A 15,912-nucleotide genomic window follows, 5' to 3' on the forward strand; every position below is an offset into this window, starting at 1 on the left:
TTTTGAGGGGAAGGAGAAAAGGGATTATTGGAAGGAAGTATGGTATATAGAGAGGTAGGCAGAGACTAATGATCATACAGGGTCATACCAAAGAGTTTGATTATTCTAAACAACATTGCACTTAACTGAACGGCTCTAAGCAAGAGCAAAGCAAGAGCAGTGCTTTGACTTATGTTTTTACAAATGGCAACTTTGTGGTGAATGAACTGGTGTGGGAAGCCATGGCTAGCAACACTGGAAGAAGGGGCCTACTTGGAGTGTCGAGGTGAGAGATGGATAGTGCCTTGGACTAAGGAGCTAGTACTAGAGATGATGAAAATACCTATAATTGTCTTGAAAATGATTGGCACTATCCCAGGGCTAGAAAGAGCACTTTTTTTTTTTTTTTTTTTTTTTTTAAATACTATAAAAATGGTATTGGTTCTCATCCAGCTCTGTGACCTCATTCATCTAAGTCAGGAAGCTGGAAGTCATCCTAGATTTCTCAGTTAAGGAACAAAAAACAGAGAGGAAGGAAATTTGTTAGGTTCAATTGAGTTTATGGATATGGTAAGTTACCTATAATATATGTTGAGTTGAAAGTATCAGTCTTCTTGCAGATGACCCTTAAATAGTACCTGAAGAAAATGTAGATCTATAGTTAATAGAGAAGTGTACATTAGAGGTAAATATTTGAAAGTTGTAGGTATTTGGAAGTAAAGCCACTAGCTTGAATAACTTTGCTTGTCTGGAGGATAAAAAAGGAGAAAAATGAGCTAATGGGCAGAAGAAATGTTGATAGGTCTGGTCAGAACTGCAGGAAGATAGAGAATGCTGTCACTGCCTAAAGCCTGGAGTAGAGAGAATTTCAAGAACGAATGATTGGACGCCAGAGATGTGTGATACTCGTTGAAGGTAAAACCAACCAACCTAGTTCACTGGACTTGAAGACTAGAGCAGTTTCATTACAGTAGAGGGAGAGTAGGTGTCATTACAGTGGTTGAGGAGTATTTGGGAAGCAAAATGGAATTAGTAAGTGTATGCTACTCATCCAGAAGAATTGCAGTAAAGAGAAGGGTTGAATGTGGTCTCAAGAGAGATGAAATTTGGATGTTTTGGAGCTTGAAGGGGAAAGTCAAGATGAGATGGGGTAGGGGTGCCTGGTTGGCTCAGTCAGTAGAGCATGGAATTCTTGATCTCTGGGTCATGAGTTCAAGCCTCACATTGGGTGTAGAGATTGCTTAAATAAAACTTAAAGATGAGATGGGGGTAAAGGAGAGATGATGACTGATTTCCCTATAAACTAGGATGAAAGATTAGCAGCTGAAAATGAGATGGTGGGGATGATTTAGCAAGTTTGAGAAGGGTGCTAAAGGTTTCATTCGTTCATTCTTTCAAGCAGCTATTGTAGGTACTAGGGGGCAGGATTGTGATTGAAAAACGGACAACCCTGCCTTCTTGAAAGTTACGCAGATTAGTGAGAGCTAGACATTAAGCAAAGAAGAGTCATACCAATTAAAATTACAAGTAGAAAAAAATACAACCATGATCTGTGCTACAAAGGTGAGTTAAGACAACATGTTATGGGGAAAGTTACCTGTCCAGTTCAGAGAAGCCTCACCTAATGAAGATTGAACTGAGATCTGGAGGAAAAGGAGGCCTTAACCTGGCAAAGGAAGGAAAAGCATATTCTAGGCAGAGGAAATAGTATGTATAAAGGCCTTGTGTTGAGGATGAGGAGCTGAAAGAAGGCAAATATTGCTGGTGTACACAAAGAAAGAGAAAACATGGGTTAAAATGAGGCTAGAGAGATAGGTATAGCCCAACTATGGGGCCCTTGTATATTAGGGTGGAAATTGAGTGGGAATGAGACTGAGGCAGGGGCAGAAGAACTTTGTAAACTGAAAGCACAGGATTTGTAATTAGATTTGAGTTTGAATTTTTTCTGTCACTGAAAACTTTCAGCAAGCCTTTTGACTATTAAGTTATAATTAAAAATTTTTTTATGATTCATTTTTGAAAGAGAGAGACAGAGCACAAGCAGGGGTGGGACGGAGAGAGAGAGGGGGACACAGAATCTGAAGCAGGCTCTAGGCTCTGAGCTGTCAGCACAGAGCCTGACGCAGGGCTCGAACTCACGAGCTGTGAGATCATGACCTGAGCTGAAGTCGGACGCTCAACTGACTGAGCCACCCAGGCGCCCCTATTAAGTTATAATTTAAAAACAAAGTGTTACTCTCTGTTCAATATATCTCTTAGAGTTGAGAAGTAAACTCTAAATGAGATCCTATGTGTGAAATTCCCTTTTAAATTGTAGTAACTTTTACTCTTGGATAGTACTTTTTTTCTCCTTAGAGGCTTAAGTATTCTGAAACTTACAAAGAGGATGTGATCAATTCCATAAACATTTATTGAACACTTAAGTATGGGTGAGGCATTGAACTAGTCACCCTGAGTATATAAGAGTAAGAAATAGCCAAGATGGGGAGATAGCCATGTGTACAACTAAATATGTTGCAAGATACAGTTTGATAATTTCTAAAATAGAGGTGCAGAACAAAATGAGGTGTAGAAACGGAGTGTTTGCTTTCAACTGAGAGAAAAGGCCTCAGCTGGGAGAGGAAGAGGAAGAAGGAGGTAAAAGTAGAGTCAGGTTTTTCATTGTGGTGTCATTAATTGGGATATGAAATAGAATAAGAGCCTCAGGGGAGATGAGGATTTTTGTTTTGGACATGTTAAATTTGAGGTGCTTGCAGTCTGTCCATGTTTTACAATTGGAAACATGACTTGGGAGATCATGGTTAGAGGTCTAGATTTGATCTACTCTTTGTAGATCTTTGGGTGGAGGAATGGTGGCAGGGTAAACATTTACTCATCATAATATACCCCATTTTGTCAACTGCAGGAAGCCAGAGATTGTAAGGAATGTCATTATTTTATGTACCATTAAGAAAAAAATACTATTCATTGAATTACAACACATATTTGACTTTTTGCTTTCAATTTTTTTTGAAGTTGAAGTGTAGTTGACACACAATGATATATATTAATTATAACCTAATGATTTGACAACTCTATGTTCATCACAAGTGTAGTTACCATCTGTCACCATATAGTGTTATTACATTACCATTTACTATGTTCCCTATACTGTGTCTTTGATCCTCGTGACTTACTCATTCCATAACTGAAAGCCTGTATCTCCCACTGTCCTTCATCATCTTTACCTATTTTGTCCATCTTGCCTCCTTCCCTCCCTACTAGTTTGTTCTCTACTTGAGTCTGTTTCTGTTTTTGTTGTTGTTTGTAATTTTTTTTTTTTTTTGAGAGAACATGTGCATGACGATGAGCAGAGGAGGGGCAGAGGGAGAGATAGAAAGAGAGAGAGAGAGGGGGGGAAGAAGGATGAGAAGGAGGGAAAGAGAGAAGTTTAAGCAGGCTCCACACTCAGTGTGGAGCCTGACACAGGGCTTGATCTCATAACCCTGGGATCATGACCTGAGCCAAAATCAGGAGTCCAACAGTCAACCAACTGAGCCACCCAGATGCACCTGTAAATTTTTTTTTTTTTTTAAGATTCTACATATAAATGAAATCATACAGTTTTTATCTTTCTCTGACTATTTCACTTAGCAGAATACCGTCTAGGTCCATACATACTGTCACAAATAGCAAGATACGTCTTTTTTTTTTTATGGCTCAATAATACTCCATTCTGTATATATCCACATTTTCTTCATGATCTATTTGTGGACACTTGTGTTGCTTTCCTATCTTGGCTATTGTAAATAATGCTGCAATAAACCTAGGGATGCATATATCTTTTTAAATGTGTGTTTTTGTTTTCTTGGGTAAGTACCCAGTAGTGGAATTACTGGGTCGTGTGGCATTGCTATTTTTAATTTTTTTTGTGGAACCTTCATATTGTTCTCCACAGTGGTTGTACCAATTTACTTTCCCACCAATGGTGCATGAGGGTTCCTTCTTCTCCACATCCTCTCCAACACTTATTTCTTGTCTTCTTCATAGTAGCCATTCTGACTGGTTTGAGGTGATATTTCACTGTTTTTGATTTGCAGTTCTATAATGATAACTTGAGCATCTTTTCATGTGTTTGTTGGTCACCTGTGTGTCGTCTTTGGGAAAAAATCACGTAATTGATTTTAAGACACATTTTGATTTCAGTTGTTAAATGAGAAAATGTCCTACTATCTTAGAATCAATGAAATACTGAAGCTAACATCTAATGAGCCTTTCTTCTTTGCCAATCTGTCTGCCAATAAGCAGGTAAACATTAATAATTTAATTCTAATAACCTTGTTTATCTTTTATTCTCATTTTACAGATGAGGGCACTGGACTCACAGAAGTTATTCCTTTAACATCCTGTAAAGCTGAATTCAGATTTTTCAGCTTTACTATAAAAATTAATAATATAGGATAGTGTTTTAGAAAGTGAAAAAAATCTTTATAAGTAATGTTTAGGGAAAGATAACTTGGTGCACTGATGGCTATGAATCAGAGTGTCACTATAGCTGTGGTTTCTGTTTGCTTGGGAGGACATGTGGTATAATAGAAAATCTAAGATTTTGGATTCAGGAAAACTGTTTTGAGTTTCACCTAGGTAGTAAATAAAATTTTATCTCTAAGTCTTTTAACTTCATTCAGAATCATCTTCTGTTCAAATGGGAAAGATAATACCTGTATCAGTCTTACTGGATTGGAGTGAGGGTCAAGTTGACAGATAAAATTTACTATGCAGTTTTAAAAAAGACTTGGTGCAGAGTGGTAGGTATAATTGTTCTGAAAAGTTTAGTAGCTGGAAACTATTCATAAGCCTGACCTAAGATATAAAACATACTTGGGAATTAATTGGTTGGGCTTCCACTGAAATACAGACACTTTTTATGTAAAATGAGAAAGATAATCATTATATTGGGACATTATATACATATATATGTATATACACTCATATATATAAACTTTTTTCTTTTTACATAAACTTGTATCATACTTTATGTGCAATTTATCCTGATTTCTTTTTCCTAGTGGAATATTATCATATAGATTAGAATTTGATAAGTCTTCTGTGGGTTTATACCTTTACTTTTGGGAAACTGAAAAGGATTTTTGGAAACCTAGTATGTTAAAATTCTATTAAGTTACAGTGTACCAATGTAATGGTTTATTGAAATTATGATAGCAATTTATGAGCTATTTGAGAATGTATATGAAAAATAAACAAAATAGACCAGATCATGTATTAATTGCTATATCAATAATTCTAATTTGCTCACTGTTAAGAGATCATTGTAATGAAATAAACCACAATAAATCACTGAAATGAAATAAGGCACCAATATTTGATATTTGAGGATTGTGGCAAACTAGTCTTTATATTGTCTGTATCTGTTGCTTTGGTTAGAATGATCCAGCCATTTCTAGCAGAATTGCAATCTAGAGTCACTTACAACCTCTAGTCTTTCAGGGCAGTAACAGGTGTTTCTTGCTATGATCTGTGAATGCTATTTTATAATGTCTAGAAAACTTGCTGTCTTTCTTGAGATCTAGATCTATATATGCTTTGTTGCCACTAGAGAAGGGAGGTAAGCTATTAAAAAAAAAATCACTAAAACAAAACAACTTGTCAATAAATTTCTGGTTCCATTTCTAATTATATCTCAAGGACCAAGTCCCAGAAGTTGGGATTTTTAGACCTCAGCAAATGACTATTTTTTAAGTCTCTTTATATAATTTGTGAAATTTGCAGAAAGAAAAGGAGTTTGTTTTATGTACCACTTCCTATCAATTTATATTTTCATGAGTTGTGTATAAGAGTGCTCATCTCACCAAACCCTCACCAGCATCCATTTTTCTGTCTCTATTATTGATATTTTATTTTCATTTTCTTGTAAATTTCATGAATTTTCTAAATATACTTTGTACATGTATGAAGTTAAATAAATTTTCATGTTAAAGTGGAAATTCATTTATCCTCATTGTGAATCACATATTGGTGCCTTTTGCCTATTTTTAAAAATATATATTTTTTTAACATTTATTCATCTTTGAGAGACAGAGAGAGAGAGAGAGAGCATGAGTGGGGGAGGAGCAGAGAGAGCGGGAGACACAGAATCTGAAACAGGCTCCAGGGCCTGTGCTGACAGCACAGAGCCCGATGTGGGACCCGAACTCACTGACTGCGAGATCTTGACCTGAGCTGAAGACGCTTTAACCGACTGAGCCACCCAGGTGCCCCGCCTATTTTTTTATATTAGTGCTTTGTATTGATTTGTAAGAGCTCTTATCATTAACTGATATTTTGATTATTATGCTAATGATTAATCAGTATGCTAATGATTGTACAGAGTACTTGCAAATAACACTTCTATTTTGTAGTTTGACTTTGAACATTATTTATTTACAGCATCAACATTTCAAGATATTACCCCAACCTAAATATTAAAAACAAAAAACCACAAACAGACACACACACAGACACATATGTTCTTCCTCACTCTGTGTGCACACACACACACTTTGATGACTTGAGTTCTAGCTTGTAGCTAGTTTGAGGTATCTTAAACAGGACCGCAGAATCTTTCACAGAATAAGTAACGTTCAATAAACATCTGATTTAGGGGGCAGGGACACACACACACACAAACACACACACACACACACACACAGAAAAATAAACATCTGATTTAATGTGTGTATGTATCAGCAATTCCCTGTGGGCTTCTCTGTAGGGTAGTTAATGGATTTCAAGAAATAGAAATAGTGAGTTAGTTGCAAGATAAGGTATATTACTATAATGGTTTCAGGTATTGAAGTTATGTTAAGCTGAGTGAATTAACTAATGTCCTGTTTTTTCTTTATACTCCACTATAGCCTGTGAGACAGTTAATTGCCTAATGAAGGAATTAGGTGGATAAATGGCTACACTGACCTAGTGCTGTTCATTGTATAACTAAGCTTGAATTATTTCTGATAAATAGTAACCATAGAAATCTGATTGTGTATTAATGTAAACTCTGTTCTGTCCGAGGTTTGTTTATTTAGAAAACATGTAAAGAGGTATATTTGAGTACCTGTATGTGCTCAGTTGTAACTTGGACTGTGTTTACTTTAGAATTAGTCATTGGCTTTGTTAGTTGAAGTTTGACGTACGTACTTGTTTGTCTTTTGGTTTAAAAAGACGCTTATGGGGGTGCCTGGGTGGCTCAGTTGGTTAAGTGTCCAACTCTTAATTTTGGCTCAGGTCATGATCTCACGGTTCATGAGTTTGAGCCCCACCTTGGGCTCTGTGCTGACAGTGCAGATCCTGTTTGGGTTTCTCTCTCTCTCTCTCTCTCTCTCTCTCCCCATCTCTCAAAATAAATAAGTAAATGTTTAAATGAAAACATAAAAAAAAAAGGACACTTAGAGATAGTAAATTTTGTTGATTCTTGCAGAAATTTTTTTCAAGGACCAGGTAGGATATTTATGTATTCTTCATCAGTATTCTGTTTGTTATGGTAGACAGCTATGAAGTAAAGTAGAGGCTAAGCAGTGATATTTCAGACTTTTACATAAATGTATATGAAAGAAATCATAGGTATATTACTTGTTTGCAGCTTTGATTTTTTGATTATTCAATACCACCATAGTTTTATAGAATTTATTTATTTTTCTTTGCCTTGGTTTTTTTTTTTTTTTTTTTTTTTTTTTTTAATTTTTTAATGTTTCTTTATTTTTGAGACAGAGAGAGACAGAGCATGAACGGGGGAGGGTCAAAGAGAGGGAGACACAGAATCTGAAACAGGCTCCAGGCTCTGAGCTGTCAGCACAGAGCCCGACGCGGGGCTCGAACTCACGGACCTCAAGATCATGACCTGAGCTGAAGTCGGCCACCCAACCGACTGAGCCACCCAGGAGCCCCTTGCCTTGGTTTATGTGGGCATAACTTGAAGCATTAGTGGTTTCTTTTGATATGGTTTTGGCATTAATACTGCAGGGAGAAAGCTGTGGACTGCAAGAAGTATAGGCTTTTGAATCCAGATTTGAATTTCAGATATCACTGTTTTAAGTCTGAGACCTTGGAAAAGTTACTTAACATCTCTATGTTTCACTTAATCTGCAACGTGGAAATTGTACACCCAAAGCAGTGTTTTTTTCAACCTACAGGCCTGATTCATTAGTCCTGAAATCACTTTAGCAGGTGAAAGAGGAGAAAGATTTAGAAAAAAAAGATAGAGTTGTAATTAATAAGGAAAAGTATTGTTTTGTAAGACTTTTGTTTTATAATATAAATACATAATACATATATGTTTAAGCAGATGGGAACTTTGTTGCATTGTAAGGTATATGTCTTACCTTAGGGTTAAAATTTTTTTTTTTAATATATTTCTATAAAGTCATTAGGATTAAATGCCTAGCATAGATGGGCACTGAACGAAAGATGGCTTTGGAAAGTCTTATTGGATATTTTGGCTTTGTTGTATTTTGTTGTGTTTATACAGATGTGGTCTTTGTTCCAAGAACTATAAACTAGAAGCTGGTTTGTTACTTTAAATTATTTTGAATATAACACATTCAGAAAATTATTTGACACAGAAACGTTTTGGGAAAGTATTGCTTTGGGAACTTATATATGGTAGGTGAGAGTTTAAGTTTATATGACCACTTGTAGGGCAATTTGCAATACCTAGTAGTAAAGTTGAAAATAGGTGTACTCTACAGCCTAGTGATATTGATTCTTGTGGTTGTGTCAAATGAGACATCAGGAGAATGTTCATTACTGCATTATTTGTAATGACAGGAACTTGGAAACAACCTAAAAGTCCCATGGTAGAAGTTTGGATAAATGTGGTATGTTAATCAAATGAAATGCTAAACTAAGTTAAATGAATAAGCCTTATTAGTAATAAGTCTCCAATCAAAATGGGTAGAAAAGTAAGTTGCAGACAGTATGATACCATATAGTTAACACTTAAAATCATGCATTGTTTATGGATATAAATATAAAAATAAAAATTTGGACTGGGATAATACATATTCACGTCAGATAATGGATACTTAAAGGGAAGAAAGGAATGGGATTAAGTAGGGATTTTAGTTGTAACTAATAAATCTTGGGGAGAAAAATGATGTGAAGCAAATATGGCAAAATAATGCTCTGGTCAGTCTGGCTGTTAGGTACCTGGATGGTCATAATCTTTTTTTTTTCCCCCTGTATGTTTAAACATTGAAATACACGTTTCTTTAAAAAGTTTAGTGCCCAATTCATGGCACTGATAAAACAGTTAATGGTATCTGTTAAGAATAGCACATTGTTTTGTGGTCTAGAGAGCAATGAATTTTCTAAGAACAAGGGCTTAACCTAGTTAGGTGATCTTTTAGGCTTTCCAGTAAGATGAAAATTCAGTTCAGTGTAGACATAGGTTAAAATACATCAAGTAGAATTATTGGGTGTGTTTCCATGATAAGGAACCAGAGCTTCAACCTAGACGTGTTTCTTTGTAAATTTACCTCCTTACTATGTATATTATTTGCCTGTTGCTCTTCAAGCATGAGTCACAGCATTTGTGATTACCCTTGAGAGGCCCCTCTGGTATTTCAGATAGACTTTTGTTATAGTTAGGCTTCAGTAGGTCTTAGCCTGGCTCCTGCCCTTACTATGTTACATATATCCTTGGCTGAATTATCATAAGCAATTTCTTGACTATCCTGGTTAACTAGTTGTAGTACTTACTCAAAGATCTGTTATACCAAGCATTATAGTAAGGCTGCATTCTAGATTCTCAGTATGTTCTAGTCCAGTGCTGTTGGATAGAATTTCCTGCAGTGATGAAAATGTTCCATGTCGGTGCTCTTCAGTATGGTGGCTGCTAGTCATAGGAAATTATCCAGCTTTTGAAATATGCCTAATATGACCTAGAGACTGAATCTTTAATTTTATTTAATTTTGGTTAAATTTAAATAACCACTTGGGGTTGCTGGCTACCATATTAGACAGTTCAGCTCTAGTCTGTTAAAAAGAATGCTAGGTTTGGGGCACCTTGCTGGTTTAGTCATTGAATCATGAAACTCTTAATCTCAGGGTTGTAGATTTGAGCCTCAATGTTGGGTGTAGAGATTACTTAAAAAATAAAATCTTAAAAAAAATGCTAGGCTTGATTACTAATGAATTTCCTGAACCTGTGTTAAAGGGGACTAATAATTCCTGCCCTAAGTACCTCTGGGGATCCTAGGGAAAAGTTAAAGGAGAGCCTGTTGAGAAAAGACAAGTCATATGGGATATTATGTCTTAAAAGCCATTAAACCGCACTTCTTATTTGACTGCAAGTTTACTTCTAGGACTTCATCCTAAGAAAGTAAAAATTTTTGTATCCCTGATTATCTGTGAGAACAGTTATTCAAAGTTATTTATAATTGTATTTATTTGCTAGGGCCACTGTAACAAAGTGTCACAGACAGGGTGGCTTAAACAACAGACATTTGTCTTACACTTCTGGAGGCTCAAAGTCCAAGATCAGAGTGTCTGTCTGTAGGGTACTTCTGAGGGTTGTGGATAGAATCTGTTTCATGCCTCTCCCTTAGCTTCTGCTGGCTTACTGGCAATCAATGGCATTCCTTGGCTTGTAGAAGCATCTTACATGATGGTGTCCTTGTGTGCATGTCTCTGTGTCCAAATTTCCCCTTTTTTATAAGGATATCAGTCATAATGGAGTAGAGTCTACACTGAAGACTTCATCTTAATTATATCTGCAATGACCCTATTTCCAAATAAGGTCACATTCTGGGGGGTGCCTAGGTGGCTCAGTTGTTTGAGCATCTGACTTTGGCTCAGGTCATGATCTTACAGATCGTGAGTTCCAGCCCTGTATTGGGCTCTCTGCTGTCAGTGCAGAGCCCACTTTGGATCCTCTGTCCCCCTCTCTCTCTGCCTCTCCCCCACTTACACATTCTCTCTCAAAAATAAATTAAAAAAGAAGTCAAGTTCTGAATTACTTGAGGTAGGTAAGGACTTCAGCATTTGAGTTTTGGGGTAACACAGTTCACCCCGTAATAATAATACTTGATAATTGAAAGCGAGGTAAAAGTCCTGAAGGAGTGAACAATATAAATACTGTTTATTCAATAAATATAAACTATTTTAGCTTGGGCTGCTACAACAAAATACTATAGACTTAGTGGCTTAAACAATAGACATTTATATTTCACAATTCTGGAGGTTGGGAAGTCCAAGATCAAGTTTCTGGTTCTTGGTGAAAGCCATCATCTTGGCTTGCAGGTGGCTGCTTTCATACAGTGTCCTCACATAGTGGAGAGGGAAAGAGAGCTAGCTTTTTGCTCTCTTCTTATAAGGATCCTAATCCCATTATGAGGACCCTACCCTCAGGACCTCAATTAAACCTAATTACCCTGAAAGGCCCCACCTCCAAATATAATCACATTGAGGGTTAGTTAGTGTTCTAACATATGAATTTTGAGGGGACACTTTCAGTCCATAGCAGCTAATAAAAATCATGTTATAAATGAATACCTAGTAATAACATGGAAAAATGTTTCATAAAACATTTTTAATGGGCAAAACAGATTGTAAAACCAGCTGGGTGCGGTAAGGTCCAAACTAGCTAGGTAAAGCAAAAAAAAATGTATATTGATTGAAAAAAGACTAAAAGTATATATACATAGTAATGTTAAAATAGTTAAGTAACATGGTAGAATTGTGGAAAATACTGCTCTTTTTTGATGTTTTCAATAAATGTGTACCAGTTTCATAACAAAAAAACCACAATACATTTCTAGGAGTGGAATTAATAGTTGAAAAGCAAAAAATTTGAACTTTTTTAAAGTTTATTTTGAGAGAGAGCATGAACACAAGCAGAGGAGGGGAAGAGAGCTAGGGAGAGAGAACAAATTCCAAGCAGATGTGGAGCCCTATGTGGGGTTTGAACCCAGGAACTGTGAGATCATGACCTAAGCTGAAACCAAGAGCCAGAGGCTTAACTGACTCAGCTACCCAGGTGCCCCTGAACTTTTTTTTTTACTTTTTTTTTTTTTTAATGTTTATTTTGAGGGAGAATGCGTGAGCCCGTGAGAAAGCAGGGGAAGGGCAGAGAGAGCTGGGGAGAGAGAATCCCAAGCAGACTCTGCACCATCAGCATGGAGCTTGACTGGGGCTCAATACCTCAACCTGTGAGATCATGAACTGAGCCAGAATCAATTGAGTTGGACACTCAACTGACTGAGCCATCCAGGCGCCCCTGAGAGACTATTAATGCTCATCTGCTCTGCCTTGGCTCCAGAAACAAATTCATAATCATTCACAGAATTTATTTTCCCAGATCATTTTCACCATCTCTACCTCTCCTGCATCAATGCAAGTCACTATTATTTCTTGTCTGGACTACTGAAATAGCTTTCTGTCGTATCTTTTTTTTCTTCCATTTGTGCTTTTCTTTTCTTTTTTCTTTTTTTAAAAATTTGTTATTTTTTTTAGTGATTTCTATACCCAGTGCAGGACTTGGGCTCAGAACCTGAAGACCAAGAGGTGCATGCTCTACCTACTGAGCCAACCAGGTGTTCCCATTTGTACTTTTCTTAGGTATATTTTCCAAATAGTAATCAGAGCTATCTTCTGAAAACGTAAATCAGAGTGTGTCACTTGTCTACCCTGGTCTTCCAATGGCTTCCAAATATGTATAGCTCTCACTTTTAAAATCTATTCCTGGGCGCTTGCCTGGCTCAGTGGATGGAGTGTCCGACTCTTGGTTTTGGCTCCAGTCATGATCCCAGGGTAATAGGATTGAGCCCTGTGTCCAGCTCTGCACTGAGTGTGGAGCCTGCTTAGGATTCTGTCTCTGTCTGTCTGCCTCTCTCTTTCTCCTCTGCAAGTCTCCCTCACATGCACACACACACACACACACACACTTTCTCTCTAAAGTAAGTTAAAAAAAAAAAAACAAAACACCTAGTGGCGCCTGGTGGCTCAGTCAATTGAGCATCCGACTTTGGCTCTGGTCATGATCTCATGGTTCATGAGTTTGAGCCCCACATCCAGCTCGCTGCTATCAGTGCTGAGCCTGCTTCTGATCCTCTGTTTCCCTCTGCCTGCCCCTCCCCCGCTCATGTTCTCTATCTCTCTCAAAAATAGAAACGTTAAAAAAAAAAAATCTATTCCATTTCCTGAATTAGGAGAGCTGACATTCTAATACTGAAGGATTCTTTTGTAAGTATTTCTATTCTCTATCTCCTCCCTCCCACCCCTGAAAATATACCTGGAAAAACATTAGGCAAAAAGGCTTCAAAAGAGAGGAACAAGTGTGTTTTAAGAACTGAGATCCAATTAAAACATGCATGTAGAGATTCTTATACCTCTCTAACCTTCACATCCACTTCCTCAGGAAGGCCCTCTTGTGTATGAACACATGACATGCACCTACTGAACCTTTCTCTAGGTCTGAAGGAAGAAATAATTACTAAATTCCTTGTCTCTTCCACTCAAAATGAAGGAATCTAACAAGGATACTTTTCCATACTATCCAGACCATGAGAATGGCTGTCTACCATTTTAAGAGTGTAGCTAAATCTTGGGGCACCAGGGTGGCTTGGTCAGTTGAGCTTTCTACTTGGGCTCAGGTTATGATCTCACACTTCCGTGAGTTTGGGCCCCGATTCGGGCTCTCTGCTGTCTGTGGAGCCCGCTTTGGATCCTCTGCCCCCCTCTCTGCTCCTCTTCTGTTTGTGCTCACGCATTGTTTCTGTCTCTCAAAAATAAACAACAACAAAAAAGTGTAACTAAATCTTGAAGTCTGACTGCCTGAGTTTGAGTCCCAGCTCTATTACTATGTAACCTTGGGCAAATTGTTTAAACCCCCCCTAAGACTCAGTTTCCTTATCTGTAATGAGGATCTAATACTTCTGCTTATCTGAAAGTTTCTGTAGGGATTAAGAGAACATTTAAGAGATTAAGTGCGGTTAGTGTGTTTTCAAAAATGTTAGTGGTAGGGGCGCCTGGGTGGCTCAGTCGGTTAAGCGTCCGACTTGGGCTCAGGTCACGATCTCACGGTCCGTGAGTTCGAGCCCCACCGAGTTCGAGCCCCACCTTGGGCTCTGTGCTGACAGCTCAGAGCCTGGGGCCTGTTTCAGATTCTGTGTCTCCCTCTCTCTCTGCCCCTCCCCTGCTCATGCTCTGTCTCAAAAATAAACGTTAAAAAAAATTTTTTTTTTAATGTTAGTGGTAGTTACTGTTTTTATAGTTCTCACTATTAGCACTATAATCCTACTTCATTCCAAGGAATGTGTTGTATTTATTTCTTTATAGCATTTGTGTTGTAACTTTCTATTTTTACATTTATTTTCTCACAGATTTTAAGAGACTCATTTTATCTTTAGTTTTTATACTTAAAAAAAATTTTTTTTTGATGTTTTATTTTGAGAGAGAGTGGGAGAGGAGCAAAGAGACAGGAATACAGAGGATCTGAAGTCAGCTCTGTGATGACAGTAGAGAGCCTGATGTGGGGCTTGAACTCACCAATTTTGAGATCATGACCTGAGCCAAAGTCAGATGCTTAACCAACTGAGCCACGAGAGCACCCCAAGAGATTAATTTTAAATATTGTATTCCACTAGTGCCTAGTATACTTGACATGTAATCTATAGTTGGGTTAATCTGAATAAAGACTAATGTTTGAGTCCTTTAAATTAGTGGACTTTTGTACAGAGTACACAGACTTAACAAAGTATGGGTAAAATATAAGCAAGCTTTAATACTGCCTCCCACAATCTTGTGGAGAAGAAAAGGATAATTCCTTTGCCAAATATGAAAATTGAGGGTTTTGTTTTGTTTTGTTGCTGTATACCGACATTAAAGAAGGATGAGGAGAATTCTTCTGACACCCTTTGGGTTCCCAAAGAACCTGAGCCCTTCAGCTACCAGTTGGTTGTCTCTAGCTGTCTCAGAGAAATGGCCATTGGTCCTTTTGTTTTATGGGGCCAACTAGATATGACCTTGACTCTTTAATGTCCAGGCATTCAGGGACTGGGCACAGATAATCCCTTTTTAAAAATACAGAAGTAAAGAAGTGCCTGGGTGGCTCAGTCAGTTAAGCAGCCGACTTCAACTCAGGTCATGATCTAATAGCTTGTGAGTTCGATTCCTGCTTCCAGCTCTATGCTGACAGCTCAGAGCCTGAAGCCTACTTCAGATTCTGTGTCTCCCTCTCTCTCTACCTCTCCCCTGCTTGCACTCTGTCTCTCTCTCAAAAATAAATAAGCATTAAAAAAAATTAATATGTAAGTAAAAAGCCAATCACATGTTTATATTTCAGATGTAGCATTGGCACCTAAACTCAAAACTGCTTCATTATAACTAGATTGCCTCACTTAATTTTACATGTAAGGCCCATAGATTTCTAATTGTGCTAAGGAATTGTTAGTTGGGATACTAAAGAAAGTCTTAGAGGCAAAAAGTCTTATTTATGTTATTTGGAAGAGTGTTCTAGGTTCCAAAAAAAGGAATTGTGTCAGGAACTCCTTACCAGGATTACACTCAAGGAATTTTGGAGAAATAATATGATGAATAAAAAAAGAATCCTGTCCTTAAAGAACTTTTGCTCATTATAGGAGTTAAGATTTTGAAATAAGTAACACACAGGCAGAAGAGATGGAAAACAAGAGGTGCATATAAACTGCTGTGGGAATTTGAAGCAGGGAGACCATATTTCTGACTGACAGTGTTTGGGGGAAGAAATTGGAAAGTTTAGTAGGAGAGATATTATTCATGTTTGGTGTTGAAAAATGAGGAATATTTTGAGCGTGTGGAAATGAAATGTATTGTGAATGTCCTTATTAAGGGCAGGAGTCATATTTATTGTATTTTTAAAAATATAATCTACTTGGCTGTTTTTGATAATAGTATTAATAATCATAATAGTTGACATTT

The 15,912-nt window shown here is 37.3% G+C and overlaps 1 protein-coding gene across 8 annotated transcripts in view; it reads left to right on the forward strand.

Annotated features, from left to right (window-relative positions):
* Positions 1–15,912, forward strand: part of UNC13B (unc-13 homolog B) — a 253,576-nt gene that overhangs the window by 34,268 nt on the left and 203,396 nt on the right. The gene's annotated exons all lie outside the window — the stretch shown is intronic.

The sequence above is a fragment of the Panthera onca genome, chromosome D4 (assembly GCF_046562875.1).
Source record: "Panthera onca isolate mPanOnc1 chromosome D4, mPanOnc1 haplotype 2, whole genome shotgun sequence".
Classification (NCBI taxonomy): Eukaryota; Metazoa; Chordata; class Mammalia; order Carnivora; family Felidae; genus Panthera; species Panthera onca.